Genomic DNA, 17362 nt, shown 5'->3' on the forward strand with positions numbered 1-17362 from the left:
TATTTGTAACTTCAAGCTTTGATTTCTTTACTACCCAGTGTCAGTACTCCCACGGCTCTTGTCTTGACTTACTACTGTTTCACCCTCAGTGTGTCAGAGACAACCTGACCTTCATCTGCTTTGGTCTCTGTGACTCAAGCTCAGTTTCCCACTTTTCCCTCATCTTGTTTTCATTTGGGTGGTTCCTACTTTCGTGCAGCACACCACTTCCTTGCAGATGGAAGTTCTCTCTCTTCTTCCTCTGTTTCTTCTATCTGATTAGTTACCAGTTCCCACTTCTTCCTGAATGTTCTCTGCTGCTGTTTTTTGTTACCTCATGATTATCTACCTAATCTTTTCACCTTGTCCCCATTTTTCCCACTGGCTCTCAGTCTCTCCCCAATATCACAAGAAGTCCCTTCTTACCTCCCTGCCAAGAGCAGGCTCCTTGACTCCCACCGCTTCTCGTTCACTTGACATTTGACTCCTCTTCCACTGAAGCCACAAATGCTGTTACATGACCGCATTAGAGAGCTTCTCGCACTTCAAGCACCTTCTCAGACCTAGCTACTTTATTCAGTACTCCCAAAATGCAGTTTCTGAACCAACTTCCTGCTCAACACTGAGTCGAGCCTTCAGAATAACTGAATGTCAAATATAAGCCTTCACTGAACATGGGCAGAACCATGACCTTTCCTCTATTCTCCAAGGAAATACTAAATTATAAGAGACTTTAAACATGGAAAGAAGGTACGTCATTAACACAAAATCTAGCCGTCATGCCATCACCATCTTCTAGACCATACCAAGCACAGGAAAGTAGGTTGGGAAAAGGAAGGGAGATGCCTTCACAGGTGAAATAATGTGGTTTTCCAAGTCTCATATTTGAAAATAACTGAACTTTTTCCTAAAAAAATCAGTCTGAGCTACATATTTAGTAACTAAAGATGAGGTTTGGAAAAACCATAGAAAAGGGAAGACAGAGAGACATGACAGCCAGCTTTAATAGATCTCACTTTCAACAGCGTGTCATCTAAGTCAGCATGAACACATTAAAGAGAGGCACAGTCTGAAAGACCAAATTCACAGCTCTTTCATTCAGTACAGAAGGCTTCATTATTTCTGTTTTGCACTGAGTCTGTACTGTGACTCTGACAGCAGCAGAAACAGGTGATTGCATGCACAGATGTTATTTTGTAAAGCTCCTGGGCGGAACAAAGGATGTGGAATTTTTCTGCAACAAGTATTATGCAAGACCACATCTGAAGCACAGTGGGTATCCCCCAGTCATTTCATTTTGCCAAAAAAGAGACCCTCTGAATACCTGGGTGTCACATTGAAAATAGTCCCAAGAAGTTAATAATCAAAAGATGGAGGCAGAGTGGGGACACTCACTCAGCTACCAGTACCTGCTCAATCACAATTCTCCAAACGCAAGACAGAGAACACAGCAGTACCTCACTCATCATCACAGACCTTCAGTCCAAAAGATCTGGACATGCATGAAGGACCTGGTTCTTGAAGAAATGAGGCACACCATTTTTGGACAAAAAATATCCTAGTAACAAACATGCTCCATTTTGGAAAGTAATGAACCATAAGAAGAATAAAAAATGATCAGTTGTGGGCTAAGTATGTCAAAACACTTCAGAAAACATGAGTGGTACTCATATAATTGTTGAGACTTTTTAATAAGATGAGAAGATCGAGTTAGAATTTATTTACCAAGACTATCCAATGTCTGTGTCACATCTCAATTCTGTATCTATTGCATTTTTTACAACATACTGAAAAGCTTAATACAAATCACTGCTTTCATTTGAACACTTCTTAGACTGAAATGTTGCCATGCAGTCAAATGTCAAAATGACATCAGAAGCCATCTGTTTCATTTAATAAGCAGTGGTCAGATATAAAACCAGTGCCCTTTCTTTAATAAGGTAACATGGTCATGAAAGGAGAAGGAATAGGGAAGTACTTCATGTAGACAGGCAAAGCAAGTTTAAAATTTCACAAGTCACGAGTAATCACACAAACACAGCATTAAGTAACTCCCCTGTGAGTCACACACTCTTCAAAATTGGCAAGAATTAAAGTCTCAAGAAGGGACTTGACAAAGTTTTTTTGATAAAAAGAATAAAATACAAATTGTTTAGCAGCATTCAGCTCCTAAACCTCAGATTACTTTACAGGATATGTGAAGCCATGACAATGTTGGAAAATTTACTTCAAAGGAGGCTGTATAATCATGCAGTTGAAGTCACATAGGAGTAAGCTGTACATTTTTCAAATAATGCCAGCATCAGATCAGCTCTAAAGTTACAAAAACAGCTTTTGTGTGGTCTCTCACTTACCTGGGGGTGGATAAAGTCTGCCAGTTACAGCACCATCCAAGGCATTTCAAGTTCTGCTCTGAGAGTCCATTCCAGCTCAGGAAGAGTGATATACAAACAGATGAAACTACTTAGCTCTCAACAATCAGTGAGCTACAGACCACATCCATATCTGAGTGGACTCTTGGAGGAGCCAGCTCACATTTAGAATATGCAGCTGTATCCAGATTATTCCCTATTATTGAGGGTATTCCAGCTCTTCAATAATCTAATCAGTAAAGAGCCAGCCTTAAAACAAATAATTAAATAATACTCTAGACATTTTAGAAATATCAAAACCAAGGTTTCCAATCCCATTATGATAAAGTTTTGCAATCGCATGAAGATAAAATCTCCAGATATGTGGCAGCACGTGCTTTCCAGTTTGGTTCACTTCAGGGAAAACAGTATTACAGCCCCTAGCTCTGTAGAGCTCCATCAGGATGCAACTCACAGGCTGTTTCCCAGAGACACATCTTGGGAAAAACAAAAATTGGACCCCTGGAAGGGGATGGTTGGTTAAATGCTTTGCTCCAGGAGAGAGCACATTGAAAAGGGATGGACCAGGACTGCCTAGGAAAAGCCCCTGTCCCATGGCTCTGCATCCTGCACTGCTTATACCATCACACTATTTTGCTGTAATATCCTATTTCCCTGGAGAGGCAGGCTGTGACAATTTATATCCCACTGTCTGTCCCACTACCTCTTCAAAGCAAGTAGTCTACAAGAAAAGTTTGGGCATAAATCTTTGTTAGAGGGTAACAACCAAAGCCCTATACAGAGGGTACAGAAACTATGCCCCACATGTGGCTCCCCCCATATGGCTCATTACCATCCTTCAGGGATATCCCTGCAAGCCCTGCCACATGTCTTTCCCCAGCTGAATCAACTGCCATGGAAGCAGTTTCAAAGCAGTGCACTACATTATGATCACAACCAAATATGTAAGAGGCATTCTCGCAAATAACTGTCCAGCTAATGAGCTGTTTCATTGCTTTACATGGCAGCTTTCTCAAGTAACAAGCAGAAGGCCTGGACTCCGCTCCATGAAGCAGATGGGCACTGTACCCAGACCAGACTTCTGCAGCAGTACCTTGACTAATCAGCCAGCTGCATTGCAACTGCTACTGCCCACCCTCAGAATAATTTCTTGTTCTTCAAACTTCTTGGCAATGTGCTACTCCACTGCACAGGACTCTCTGTTTTTACCCCCAGTAAATCTTGCTCTTGGTTCCCATGGTCTTGTCAGCACAAAGTAATCCAATACCTCCAGTATAGTACTCAAGCCCCGTACATTAGTTTCCTACTCCATGGTTTAGTCACACTCTTCCCCAGGCTCTCTCCATTTGCTTCCTCATCCCCTTTCCTGCAGTCCAGTTCTTCCACCATCAGGGCTGTACCTCCTCTATCTCACAATCTTTTCCTCACCAAGCAGGTGTTCACAACCTAGACCTGTGCAACTCCAGTTTCACCATTCCTGTCCTCCACACCCAGTGTCTCATCTAACCTCACCTCTTGGCTGCTTACTGTTTCCCAGGCTTCTCTTGCCACCTTCTATTTCTCCCACAGTCAGTTCTCATTAAAACTTCTGCAAATTATGGGCCACACATAAGCAAGGCAATCTGAGAGGTCTTCTCCTGCCAAATTAAGGTTTCCCCTCTAAATTACAAGTAGCAGCTGAAAGATTTGCCTGATTACCAAAATATTCATTATTACAGAAAATAGGTATTTTCTTGCTAGCTGAATTCTCAGAAAACAGTTTGAAGAATTTGGTTTGTGCTTTTAAAAAAAAATTTAAGTATCAGCCTCCGAAACAAAACTTTTCCATCCAAATTAAGATATGGTAGCTTTTGATAAGAGCTAAATTACTGAGAGTTGAATTGAATACTACAACTGTCTTGCTAAAATATTGAACCCTCCTATACTTCTGAAAACCACCACACTGTGCAACATATGTAATACCCACTATTGCCTAGACTGGCCTTAGAATTATTCCTGGTGTGACAACCCTGCCCCTTCTCTCTTGTCCACCTCTCCAAATTTCCACTTGTACCAGTGCTAATGCACATAAAACAGAACAGAAAGTTTTACTTTTACCACTTAACAAAGGAAGGCAGAAAAATACAACAAAAGGTGTGCAGTTTACTTTCTTAACAATCACTATAAACATAGTATCACCACTGGTTTTGTTTGCCCTCAGGACTGCATGCAAGTTTTTCTACAATTCACGTTTTCTGACAAGTCCTTCAAAGAGTTGTCTAATCCCTAGTCATCAAAGGTCTGCAGCAAACTGTACAGCAATTATGATTTATCAAATTAATACTAATTTTTATACTTCAATCAGTTCTTGGGCTGGATCTATTTAATGACAAATTCCCCTGATCAGAGATTTAAACTACAACATCGTCCCGTCACACTCCAGTACCTGAATGCAGCCAGCTGCCAACTTAGTGGAGTCAGAGAAAAAAAACCATAACATCCTAAACCCGTGACTGGTTGAGCTGAATGTACTACAAATGCTATTAAAAAAGCAAGTGCTATTCAGACTAAAAAATGCAAAATGAAGCAGAAGAAAAATCAATGGATTTAGCATAAAATATTTTACAGGAGTTTAAAGCATTTCTGCTATTCTTTCAAGTGCATCTGCAGACTATCTGTGACAGATCAAACAACAGAGAATGGAATCTAGTATTCCAGAGAGGCCAGAGCTCTGCATGTTCAGTTCCAACACCCAGTAAAAAACAACTAAGCCTATTAAAGCTCTAATTTTGGGGTTTGTGGGGGTTTTTTAAGAGTGTCTTAGCTAACACATGCTAAAATACTAGAAATGACAAGGGTAAACAGCAATTATAAAAGACTCTTTGCTTTGGATTTAACAGTGGCAACAAATCTGGGACATGCCCACACACCAGAAATGTGCAATATAACACACTGGCCTTTCTGTAACAGCAGTAATTCACCTGGCAAATTCAACAGCAGCAGTGGAGACGCAGTTAGGCGTTGTGAGGCTCCTGCCAGCAGGTAGAGTTCAAGCTCTGCGGAACGCTCAGCCGACTTGTGCAGGCAAGTGCCCTGCTGCTGCACTACTATCATCTTTCCAACCCGCGCCAGTTACAACGAAATCAGGAGCTGTGTGTGTCTCTCTACAAACATCACTTAACTGGTGTCTGCTGGTGTGCCCTTTGAGAGCCCTCAAGCAGACAGAGTTCCATAGGGACAGAGCCTTGCCACACTCTGTGTCTTATACACTCAACTGCATAAACCTGCTTAACCTGTAGAGGGAGCGGCAGAGCATGGGTGCTGCCCAGAGAACGGCACACTGAGTCCAGGCAGTGTCGCTTTTTAATCCACTATTGAGATATCATCTTTCTGACTGGATATAGAAAAAAATCAATTAGAAGCACCATGCTTCTTCACTGATTTGGGTGAATTGTGACCATTATTTTATTCACAGAATTTTCAAACATCATTAACTTTGCAGAAGTCACTTTATAATCCTTTACCTGGGAGGTCAGTACAAATAATCCAGTTTACTTTACCAAAGGCAAAGAATATTCAATTCTAAGGCCTTATCATTTCCAGAAAGAAGCAATTTCTGAAAGTAGATTAATGACACACAAACCTTTAGGGTTTGAACTATGAAAATTAAGTTTCTTATGCTTTATATTGAATTTTTGCCACCATGTACTGAACAGATGAAAAGATCTATCAATTACAGGCTGTCGCTTGAACTCTGTAGCATAAGGAGAAGCTAAGACCAGCTTTGCTTGATCTCTTTGTAGTGTGATACACGACAGAGATGATCAATTTCCATGTATGATTCTTTTCATGTTTAAAACCCTGCATGTTCCAGTGTAACACAGGCAAAACATATTCAACTTTTAGTGAATATTAAACAGAACTATGGTGGTTGAGATAAAACCCATTCTACCATAACAGCAGAAAGGAAAAGTAAAAAAAGACTTTGATCCAGAAGCACTGCTTATATAACAGCTTCTCTGATTATTTTTAGTGATTCTTTAATAACTATGTATATCAGCTGATTATTCTTAGTGATTATTTGATAACTATGTCTACCTGCATCACCTTTGCTTTTGGCTTAAGAGTCCTGTTTATTATCAAGCTAACATCAATGGCTATTGACCTGGAAGCCAGCCTTCACTGGTTTCTTTACTAAGCCCAATTTGAGTAACACCAAGCACAGACTGGGTTGCATGCAAACATTTCCCCAACTTAACAATAATGGATTGATGTGTAACATTTCTGTGCTCCCAGCACAGCAGTTTTGAGCACAGCCTTATTGTAGATGCAGTTCTACCCACCAAAATGTTTTTTCTGGCATGGCTTGTTTCATTTTGAGATCTGTTTTGAGACATGCCAACAAAGTAATTGTTTTGCTGATCCATGTTATGTCTACAGCAGGAACCTGTGGGAATAGATGTCAATGTCACTCAAACTCCTGCTATACGGAAAAGAAAATTTTTATTTTTAGCATGGTATCTTAAGTTTCCACACAAGAGTAGGGCTATACCATCTCCTCTTCCCAGACATATTCCTATTAATGCCAGTGACAACTCTTCATCAACACCACATGAAGGATTTAGCCTTTCAGCAAATTTCTGAATTTTTAGTTATTTTTTTCAGTACCATATGTAGAGATGGGATTAACAAGTTCTGTTTTCTCTGTATGCCCCAGATTCACTCAATACCCAAGGGGAAAGTCAATTTAAATATTTACAAGCTCAGCAGATTATTAATTATGATTAACATCACCACCTCCAGGGCTGAGATGTTGCAAAATGTCACGCATGTGAACACAGAAAACATTCACAGATAGATGCAAGGCAAGGTGCAGCACCACCCACCATGGGGCAGCTGTTGGTCTCTGCAGAGAAAGCAGGAATCTGTCATCCATTAAAATGCCAATTACTGGAACAGCAGCAGCACCCACAAGTTCACAGTATTTGCCTTGTCTTCTATGCCAATTTACCTAGTAAACAGCCTTAGAAGAAAGCCTACATGAAACATCAGCCTTCTAGAAAAATGTATAAACATCCTTAGAATTTAAAATAAAATTCACATATATTTTCTAAAACAGGCTTCATTCAGCTTAGTCTGTAGCATTTACTGCAGTAATTTTCAGCAATCCTATGTCTTGAGAATATCACAAAAAAACCCCCATACCTTAAGAAATACACTGATGGATGTTCTCAACTTATTTGCCAAATATAACAAAAATTAACTGAATAATAACACAAATACAACATTAAAAATACAAATGCTCCACAGATGGAGGAGAAGTTTGGCATTTGATAGCACAGAACCAAACAATTTCTGATTGCCATTCCAAAATGTTGTATTGCCTTGTCTAAACATAAGTCATGCTGCTACAATTAAAATTAGAGTAGACAGTTTAATGGAAGCCCCAGTACACATAAGACCAAAGATGGCCTTTGTCCTATCCCTCCCTCAAAAGGGGATAAACTGCCTCCATCAGTGTAAGGCAATTTTAAGAGTGGTGAAATCCTTGCACATAAGTACTAAAGCCCACCAAATGCAATTACCTGTCAAAATATCCACCTACAACTGACTGTTCTAATGATACACACTAACTGCAAACTTTTTTGACATGTTTGTGTATCTTTTAGATGTCTTCAAAGTTCGACTGAAATAACATTAAAAACTTACTTCCTAAAGGATTTAAAGATAAAAGATAAAGAATGAGCAACCAAAAGAAGCCCATAGAAAACTGCAAAAAAGTTTGATCATAGACCACATAAGATATCATAAAATTGCAGCACATAAAATGAGTGACGCAGGTAAAACTGATGCACCATCTTCATTGCTTTTTGGTGGTGTATACAGGTCCTGGCATATTCAAAGATACATTTTTGAAAGCCATTGCCAGAAAATTAGTTTTTAATTATCTCTGTGAAGGAACATGCATTTAAATATATATATCCTAGTATATCAGTCACACTAATTTACTGAACCATCCAGACAGCAAAGAACTCCACATATTCATCACTTCCTCTTTCAGCTGGAAAGTTGAATTTTGTTTCCTCCAACAACGTTTCAAAACCTGACTGCTTAAAAGGCATCTGCTCACTGGTGACACACATTGTATGAATTTTGGAGAACTGCAACCCCAAAGTTCAGGATGAAAACTTCAGAAGCATGACCTGTGAAAGATCTCTGCATCTAAAATTAGCAAGTGGCCAGAAGGAAGCAAACTTAGAGAACCTGTAAAGATTAAAACATCTGAAGAACAAGAAAAGTTAAAACCATTAAACTGATATAATTCAATGAGTTTCTGGGTAAATCTGTTCAATCACTTGGTATTTCCCCACCCCCAAGCTCTTACATTTTTAGTCCATTCAATCAATTAAAAATATCCCATAAAAGGTGAAAAGCTCTTTAGGCTATCTTAAAAGAACAGCATCTCCTTTGAAGCCACCACAATTGAAGATTGGAAGAGGAAATGACACTTTTCTTTTAATCCAATTTTTAAAAAAAAGGTATTTTGGGTTTTGTACAGATTAGCATTACACTTTTATATATAGCATTTGGTTCACAATATTAAAATCTACTGGAGTAGTACAAATACAGTAAAATATCTTGTCAACTTAGTTATCTTTTATCAGTAATTATACACTACATTAATACACCCAGTATCAAGTATATGAAAGCACTATATTGGACATACGAAAACATTAATTGAGAATTATGAACTTCCACAGTATTCATGGTAGAAAACTACTACTACCATGAAACGAGAGAGTTTCATTGCTGGCATGTTCAACACTAGAATTTACACTTAGCACGCAATTTAATTCACGATAATAAAACTCAACGAAAATTTATTTTCATGGTAACATCCAGAAAAATTCTGCACCTGACTGCTGATCTTCATTTACAAAACACAACAGGGCAGGCTAGAAATGTTAAAGTAGCAACAAGCTTCACCACCAGGGTAAGTTAAGTGTTAAACTTCACAAAAGTCATTATAGGATGAACATTAAATTATAGCTTCAAACTCGTAGCTGTAACTCCCATTTTACAAAGTTACGTATGATTTTAAAGAGAAATAATATCCTGGAAGAATTCTTACTTATTTTTTTGTGAGAAAGAGAAGCTGCAATTTTTATCACTGTGATATCCCTTTTCCCACTAGTGTCAAGCTAACAGAATTATCATCTTATGTTGTGTTTTCAAAAACCATTCTTCAAAGTCTGGTAGTAGAGTTCTATGATCAGTTCCAAGAGCTCCCTTCTGCAAGATGTCCTGACCTCTAGTATTAGAAAAAGCCCAGCGATCCCACTGAACTGTAAAACAGGAAGCAAACTTCATGAGCTGCCTTCACCTAGATAACAGAAACCTGTGAAATCTTCATACTAGAGAGGACAAAAATGTAACAAAAATACATTTTATCTATACATAACTATAGGAACTGACTCAAGAATAAGTCACTGCTAAGAAATGTAAAAAACAACCAACATGAAGCTAAATTTATTTTCCTTAAAATAATTTCCAGTTTGGTCCAAACTTGCATTCTGATTTGGAATGTCAAACCTTACCAGCCAGCACTCGCTCCTCTTTCTTCCTCTCCAGCAACCATCTGGCCGCTCCCACCTCATGCAAACAGCCATCACTCATCCCTTGCTTTCCTCGTGTGCCTCCAGAGACCAGAATAGCCAGTCTAAAAAAGCTCTGTTCCTTGTGGGTGAGAAGGAGAATAAAGACGGCAGAGTGGATATGAGGAATCTGCTCCTACTGTTCGGGAAGCTGACCCCTCCACTGCAATGAAGGGTGGACCTATTCCTATGAAAAAATGTAGCCCCCAGCAGCCAAAATAGTGCATCTCTGCACCTTCACATAGGGTCTTCCCCAGCACTGTGCTCCTGTCGGGCTGTAGCTGGCAAGAATCATTAACCATTCCCTGCTTCCTCCAGGGAAGACAGCAGCCTAGATGGAAGCAAGGCAGGGATTACCTACAAGGTCACACCATAAATTAATGTGTAACACCAAGGATCATAATCCTTCTTTTAAAGAAATTTTCTCTTTGCACTGATTGCTTAAGGTCTGTATTTCTGCCCATCTTCCTAGCACTTACAATAAATGGACAGATGGCAAGCTCTTAACGATTAAGGACACACTAGCACAGACAAAGTGACTTACATCACATTCCTCAATTATTATTATTATATCAGAATAATTGCATTACTTTATTCTGCATGTAGAAAACAATACTAAATTTGCTTATTTAAAATATAACATTTTCTCTACGAATATTTTTTAAACTGGGCTAAATATCACAATACTATTAACACACATTAACAATTCTCTACATTTACTCAGATTTACATTATTACTGTTTTAGCATCTGGCAAGCACTTTTTCTTTATTATTATAAAATTATGTGTTTAGTAAATAACTAGTTGCTATTTTTTAGTCAGGATCCTACACCAAGCTGCTTCTGAAAGAAACTGGGACATCTTCATTATCTGTACTTTTGTTTACTTAGTATCACAGGAACTAGACAAGGAAAAAATACTAATCATGTTTTCTATTTAAACACACCTTAATTAATTATCAAAGGAAATACTCCGCGTAGGTAGTGAACTCATTGCTCTAAACACTGTGATCTCACGGTTTTGAATTTGCAGATCTCAGTCTCTGATGCATATTTGGAATTCATCATTAGATAAGAAAAAGAGATGCTTTCTGTGCTTTTTTAATGCACAATTAATAGTAAACAACACTAAGGACCCAGTTACACATTCCAAGTATTTTTGCTCAGACACACTTCATTTAGGCATTAAGTGTTGTTTTTACCTTCTTATTATCCACTGAAGTCACTGTACTTCATATTTATCTTTTTCACAAATTCTTCCCTACTAGTTCAAAATTGTCACAACACTTTACTGATAAAACCTAAATAAATTTTTCCTAGAACATTATCCGGTAGTAACAGCACAGAATAAACTAGAAAATCCTTGGATATATTTGAGCCAAGGGTTGTGTGAGCCAACCTACCAGATCACCACTCCTTACTTGCGTAATACCATATACAACCTCCACTTCCCAGCAGCTGCCCCAAGTAAGCAGTCATTCCCCAGTTTTTACTGCAGCCTCAAGAAAAACTGGAATCAGGGAGCACTGGATCCCTGCTGCTGTTCAGCTTTGCAGATTTGCTGTTGCTGCCACCATCAAAGTGGTGGTCCTCCACACCTCCACACCTTCAACCAAGTTTGTGTTCCTTGACATGAAGCCCAAAAGGTGAGGGATGGCTGGGATGAGAAGGGTAAGTATGGACAGGAAAGGAGTCATACTCTTCCTTTTTCTAAACTCAACCTGCATCCGTTACCCTTCTGGTTTTGGTCACGGCAAGCAGATGTAAAACTTATTTGGACAGCAGTCACCCCTCAACACCACCACATCTGAGGATGCAGCCTAAGTAAAACTTCCTACTCCGTAAGGTACTTCCAGCCCATCTCTGGGCCCATTTGATATACTTTTAATATTTCTTGAGCAACAATTTTAAAACTATGATCCATGAGGCTCTGGAGAACAGCAGAAGGAGATGATGAAGGATGGCACAAAGCAAACCATGACTAGTTGTAAGGGTAGCGAATCATTCACTGATTCAACATAATCAGATACATTCGTTCACAGACAAGCTTGGTAGATTATGCTACACTATACTACAGTAAACTGAAGGTAAATATCATACCTTCATATCATACATACACATCATATATTTTGGCATTTTGAGGCTAGCTACACGACACCAAGCTTTACAGCTTTACAATACTTTGTTGGTATTTACTGCTGAACAGCAGCATCTTCCATCTTAGTCTAAAAACTGCCTGTAAGAAATAGCAATGTTTACCCAGGAAATATGCAAACCTTTTCTGTAAGAAAATACAGCTAAAACTTACTGGGAAAGAGTGCCTGAAGGGTACAGTGGAGATCAGAACCCCAAAGTGTTAGATGCAGTACTTGTTCATGTCGGCTTTGCTTTAAGGACACAAACAGAATCAAGCCATGCAGCTCTGAAGCAGGAACACAGTTATTGCAATTCCAGGACAATATATTCCAGTGTAGACATGCACATATCAAAAAGGAAATAGTCTGCCATACAGAAAAAGAACTTTCTTTCCCACATAACTACAATCACACCAGGGGTTTTACAGTAAAATCCTTACTTTGGGGAAAAACCCCACCAATCCAAACTACAAAATATGCCTGCCCACCCCTGAATATACCTTAACTAAGACATGTGCCAAAGTTGCACATGGAGTATTAAGATTTGAAGGCAGCTATTCCTATGCTCCATTTCAGATGTGGGAAGACTAAAGAAACCAACTTATTTTCTGCAAGCTAGAAATAAGATCCCTAGGCCAGGGAATGTAAAGTTCCCTACTTCACCATAAGAGACACTCTATTCTTGATGTAGTTAGCTAGAACATTACAGCAAGGGGGTTAATAAATTTCACACACTTAGAAGTACTAAATGCTCAAAACTACAACAGTTTGGAAGGGCTTTTTTAAATTTCTGTTTATTTCTCTGTAGGAAAGAGCCCCCCAAGAGCTTGTCACACTGACTGTATGGATTACACACAGACTGCACTGAAATGAAGCACAGCACCATTCACCATAAGCTGCATGCAGCACTTCACACAACATCAAAACCCAAACCTACGAGATCTAAGGGATCCCTCTGCCATTCTCCTGCAAGCTCATTAATAAATTTACATCCATTACCATCCTGCGTCATATCCAACAGAGCCTTAACATCACTCCTGAGAGGGTGCATTTCGGCAATGCTGAGCACTCATGGTAAGCACTTCAAGCCGTTTCCAGATCAGAAACACTTTTAAGAACGCAGTTAGGGCTGTCTTCCTATGCTGGAACAAGGGACTTGCACAAATCACCCTGGTTTATGCAGCTGGCAAAAAAGCCTTAGCCTAGGTTTTTTAAAATGATTATTTCCTATTAACAATTATCATTAACCTCAGAGACATCAGGGTGGGGGAAATCCAAACCACATCATTCTCATGAGCAGATACTTTTGGTGTAGATTGTTGGCATTTTCTTTGTCACTTGTTTTAACATCTGTTAGCACTTAAAAATAAGATGTATTTCCTCATACATCACCCACTGACATATCCTTGGAAGTGTTCAAGGCCAGGCTGGATGGGGCTCGGAGCAACCTGGTCTAGTGAAAGGTGTCCCTGCCCACGGGAGAAGGGCTGGAACTAGATGGTCTCTGAGGTCCCTTCCAAACCATTCTGTGATTCTATGATGAACAGTAACACAACACTTTCTAAACAACATTATCAGGTAGGAAACACGACATCCTTAGAACCTGTTAACCACATTAAATGCAGAAAATTCACAATAACGGTAAATTTTCTGGGTTTTAAGATGCGACTTCTAGGTGAAGGTAAATTAATAAAAATCCCTGACTTCTCCCTCCCCACAAAAATAACAACCCAAAACGACCTCGCAGAGAGCCAACCCACAGCCCAGCACGGCTCTCATCCGAGACTGAGCTGCAGCGAACCCTGCACGATCCAAAGGCAGCAAACGCTTAATGAAACAAGGTGCCCGGCGCCTGTTCCCGTAAGGACAGGAGGGACAACACGGCCCGTAAGTACCGCACACGGGCAGACACCCGCCCGGACGGGGAACGGAGGGGAGGGAGGAAAGGAAAGGAAGAAGCAAGGAAAGAGAGAGGAGGAAAGGAGAGACGGAGCAGAGACGAGAAAGAGAGAGGAGGGAAGAAGGGAAGGTAGCGGAGAGGGAGGGAGGGCGAGCAGCGACCCGAGAAGAAATGGGGGGAGCCTCCCGAGGCCCCGCCCCTCCCTCTCGAGCAGCCCGCGCCGGCCCCTCCCCCACCCGGCAGCCGCGCGCGCCGCGGGGCGGTGGCGGCTCGCGCCGCCAGTTGTGTGCTCCCCCTCTTCCTCCGCCCCCGCCCGCCCGCCCGGACCCGGAACGGCCCCGCGCCCCTCACCGGGGTGTCGGGCCGGGTCGGCCGCCCGTCCGCCCCCCGCGCCCCCGCACTGACCGTCGGGGGGTCCCGCTCGCCCGCGCAGCGGCTCCGCCTCGGCCTCACGCGCGGCGGGCACGCCCCGCCTCGCGCCCCATCCCGCCGCCGCCACCGCCGCCCGGCGCTCGCAGGGACGGGCGGGGAGCGGCGCGAGCTCACGCCACCGCGCACGCGCCGCTGCCTCGCTCCGCGCGGCCGCGAGGGCGGGGGAGCGGGAGCGGGCGGGCCCGGTCTACCCGCGCGCGGAGCGCGACGGGAGCTGTAGTTCCCCCCGGGGGACGCTGCCGGCGGGGGCGTGAGGTCGCTGCCGGCCGCCGCACTACAGCTCCCAGCAGCCGGCGCGCCGCGGGGGGAGGTCCAGCTCCTTTGGCCCCCGCCGCTGTTGAAGCCCTCGGGCCGCGGCGGCGGGGCCCGGCTGCCTGAAGGGACCCCGGTGAGATAAGTATGTGAAGCTGCCTCAGCAGCCGCCGAGAGCCGGCAGGCAGCAGCCCCATCGCTCCTCTGGGAACACAAGGAACGTAAGAATCCCTGGGCCATGAGCTGACAGTGGCCCTTGTGGCCAGGAAGGCCAATGATATCCTGGGTTGTATTAGGGAGAGCATTGCCAGCAGGTCGAGGGAGGTGATCCTGCCCTTCTGTTCAGCCCTGGTGAGACCGCATCTGGAGTGCTGTGTCCAGTTCTGGGATCCTCAGTACAAGAGAGACAGAGAGCTCCTGGAGCAGCTCCAGTGGAGGGCAACAAAGATCATTGAGGGGCTGGAGCATCTCTGTTATGAGGAAAGGCTGAGGAAGGTGGACCTGTTCAGCCTTGAGAAGGGACGACTGAGAGGGGACCTCATCAATGGCTATAAGTATCTGAAGGAGGGAGGATGCTAAGAGGATGAAGGCAGGCTCTTCTCAGTGGTGTCAAGCAATAGGACAAGAGGCAATGGGCAGAAACTGATTCGCAGGAAGTTCCACAGGAAGTGGATATGAGGAAGAACTTCTTTACTGTGCAGGTGACCGTGCACTGGAAGAGATTGCCTAGAGAGGCTGTGGGGTCTCCCTTGCTGGAGATATTCAAGCGCCATCAGGACACAATCCTTTGCTATGTGCTCTGGGATGACCCTGCTTGAGCAGGGAGGCTGGACCAGATGACCCACTGTGGTCCCTTCCAACCTGACCCATTCTGTGATTCCGAGATTCTGTTGATGGTGATCAAAGACAGGTATGGACGAGTGAGTTATGAGATTACACTTGTCAGAGTGGGAGGTCAGCAAACACCAAAAGCCATCAGTCTCAGTGTGGGAGCTGATACAGCCCCACAGGTGGGGGCACCTGGGCCACCTTCCCTTTGATGTTGCTGCTGACAGAATTCCATGTCCTCAGTTCACATGAAAACAGCTACTGGCGCTGGCTTCATCCCACATAACAAACCTGACCTCCTGAGAGGAGTTACCCACTCCTCTCTACCACTTTCTGGAATGTGAGGGAAATTGAGAAATGCTCTGGATGCCGCTCAAGGCAACCTGTGCCAAGGAACACATCCCGATCTCAAGATACATCCTGTTTACAGTGATGTTGTAAGGAATTTTGTGGGGTTTTTTTCTCTCTTACAATGCAAGTTTCTGTTACATTGAGCACCTGCGTAATTTGAATCCCTTTCAGGTTTCCTCATCAACAGGGCAATTTGTTTCAGTCAGAAGCAGGGCCAATTCATTCCCACAGCCTCAAGCATAATCCCCGGCCTATTGGACACATTAATACTGTGGCAGCGTGCCACCTGCTCCATTTATTCACTTGAGACTCAATGCTGCTTAGTCCCTGTCGAATGAGCTCTTTGTGCCACCTCCTGCGGTAATGTAAAAGGTCCCCCACAGGAATTTGTGCTATTCAGTGGAAGATACAAAAGGGAGGCTTGTAAACACTCTGATTAGTGTTGGAGCACAGGGATATTGTCTCCACCACGTATTACATAACCTCACAACTTCCAATCTCCCTCCTCCTCTCCAGAAGAAACAGTTTAACAGTAAGGGCTCACCAGACTATTTAACTTAACATCACAGCTAGTGTGTTTCTTTTTTTGTTATATGTAAAGGCCATCTTACTCCTGGCTAAAGAAGAGAGAAGGGTTAATTCTGTAACATCCCGTAGTAACTGGAGATGGTTGCCCTAGAGGATCTCCACTTGAAGTGACAGTGGCCAGAGGCTCTCAGCTCTGAAGAATGTGTATTATCAGAGGCTGCTGCCAACAAAAGTTCATGCACAATGGGCCCATCAGCTAATGAACCCAGAATGAATCTTCTCCCAGATTTTGAGGACAAACAAGCGATTGTGTGCAGTGCCGACTACACCAATTTACTGCCATGTGAAACACATTTGGATGATTTCTGACTTGCAAAATTCACTGTGGTCTGAGGCGAATTTACACATACTGAGGTACTTTCTTACACCCTCAGCTTGCCCCACATTCACTCAATAAATTCTTACTGCTTTAAAGATGAAGCAAGGATTCTGAGGTGGGAAGCTCTTTGCTTGGAATATCAGTCTCACTGATGTACCTGAGATTCATAAAAGTAATAAAATAATAATGCAGGGGAGCTTCAGAAAGCCTTTGGTCGGGGAAAGAAAAGGGAAAAGGCATAGCTGTGTTAATAATTCCTTCCTCCTCCTACTATTTCAAGAAAGCTAGTTCTGGGGTTGAGGTTGTCCTGGAAAGATGGGAGTCTACATGGGCTGTACCATTCTGGGCTAACTTTAGACATACTGTGTAATTCTCCATAGCAATAAAGGAATACACAGCAGACATAAAAAGATTTAGCTTAGGAAAGAAACTAGTTGGCCACATACTGAAACAAATGTGAAACAATGAGAGCCTGAAGATACAACAGGAAAACCTAGCAGTAGTAAATTAGTTGATGTCTTTGGGGGAGAAAGCATGTTGTTCACAGACATTACCAGGGCAGGAGAAACAGAG

General features: G+C 42.4%; 1 protein-coding gene and 1 long non-coding RNA gene across 2 annotated transcripts in view; one reads left to right on the forward strand and one right to left on the reverse strand.

Moving 5' to 3' along the window:
- RALBP1 (ralA binding protein 1) overlaps positions 1–14526 on the reverse strand; it is a 33538-nt gene extending 19012 nt beyond the window's left edge. Inside the window, exon 1 of the mRNA XM_048289432.1 lies at positions 14425–14526. The gene's annotated coding sequence lies outside the window, so the exon portion shown is untranslated. The remainder of the gene's footprint in view (positions 1–14424) is intronic.
- A 650-nt stretch (positions 14527–15176) lies between these two features.
- On the forward strand, positions 15177–16890 carry LOC125318640. Its single transcript, XR_007200460.1, has 2 exons — positions 15177–15613; positions 16484–16890. It is a non-coding gene; the product is annotated as an uncharacterized LOC125318640 (long non-coding RNA).
- The last annotated feature ends 472 nt before the right edge of the window (positions 16891–17362 follow it).

Source organism: Corvus hawaiiensis, chromosome 30 (assembly GCF_020740725.1).
Source record: "Corvus hawaiiensis isolate bCorHaw1 chromosome 30, bCorHaw1.pri.cur, whole genome shotgun sequence".
NCBI lineage: Eukaryota > Metazoa > Chordata > Aves > Passeriformes > Corvidae > Corvus > Corvus hawaiiensis.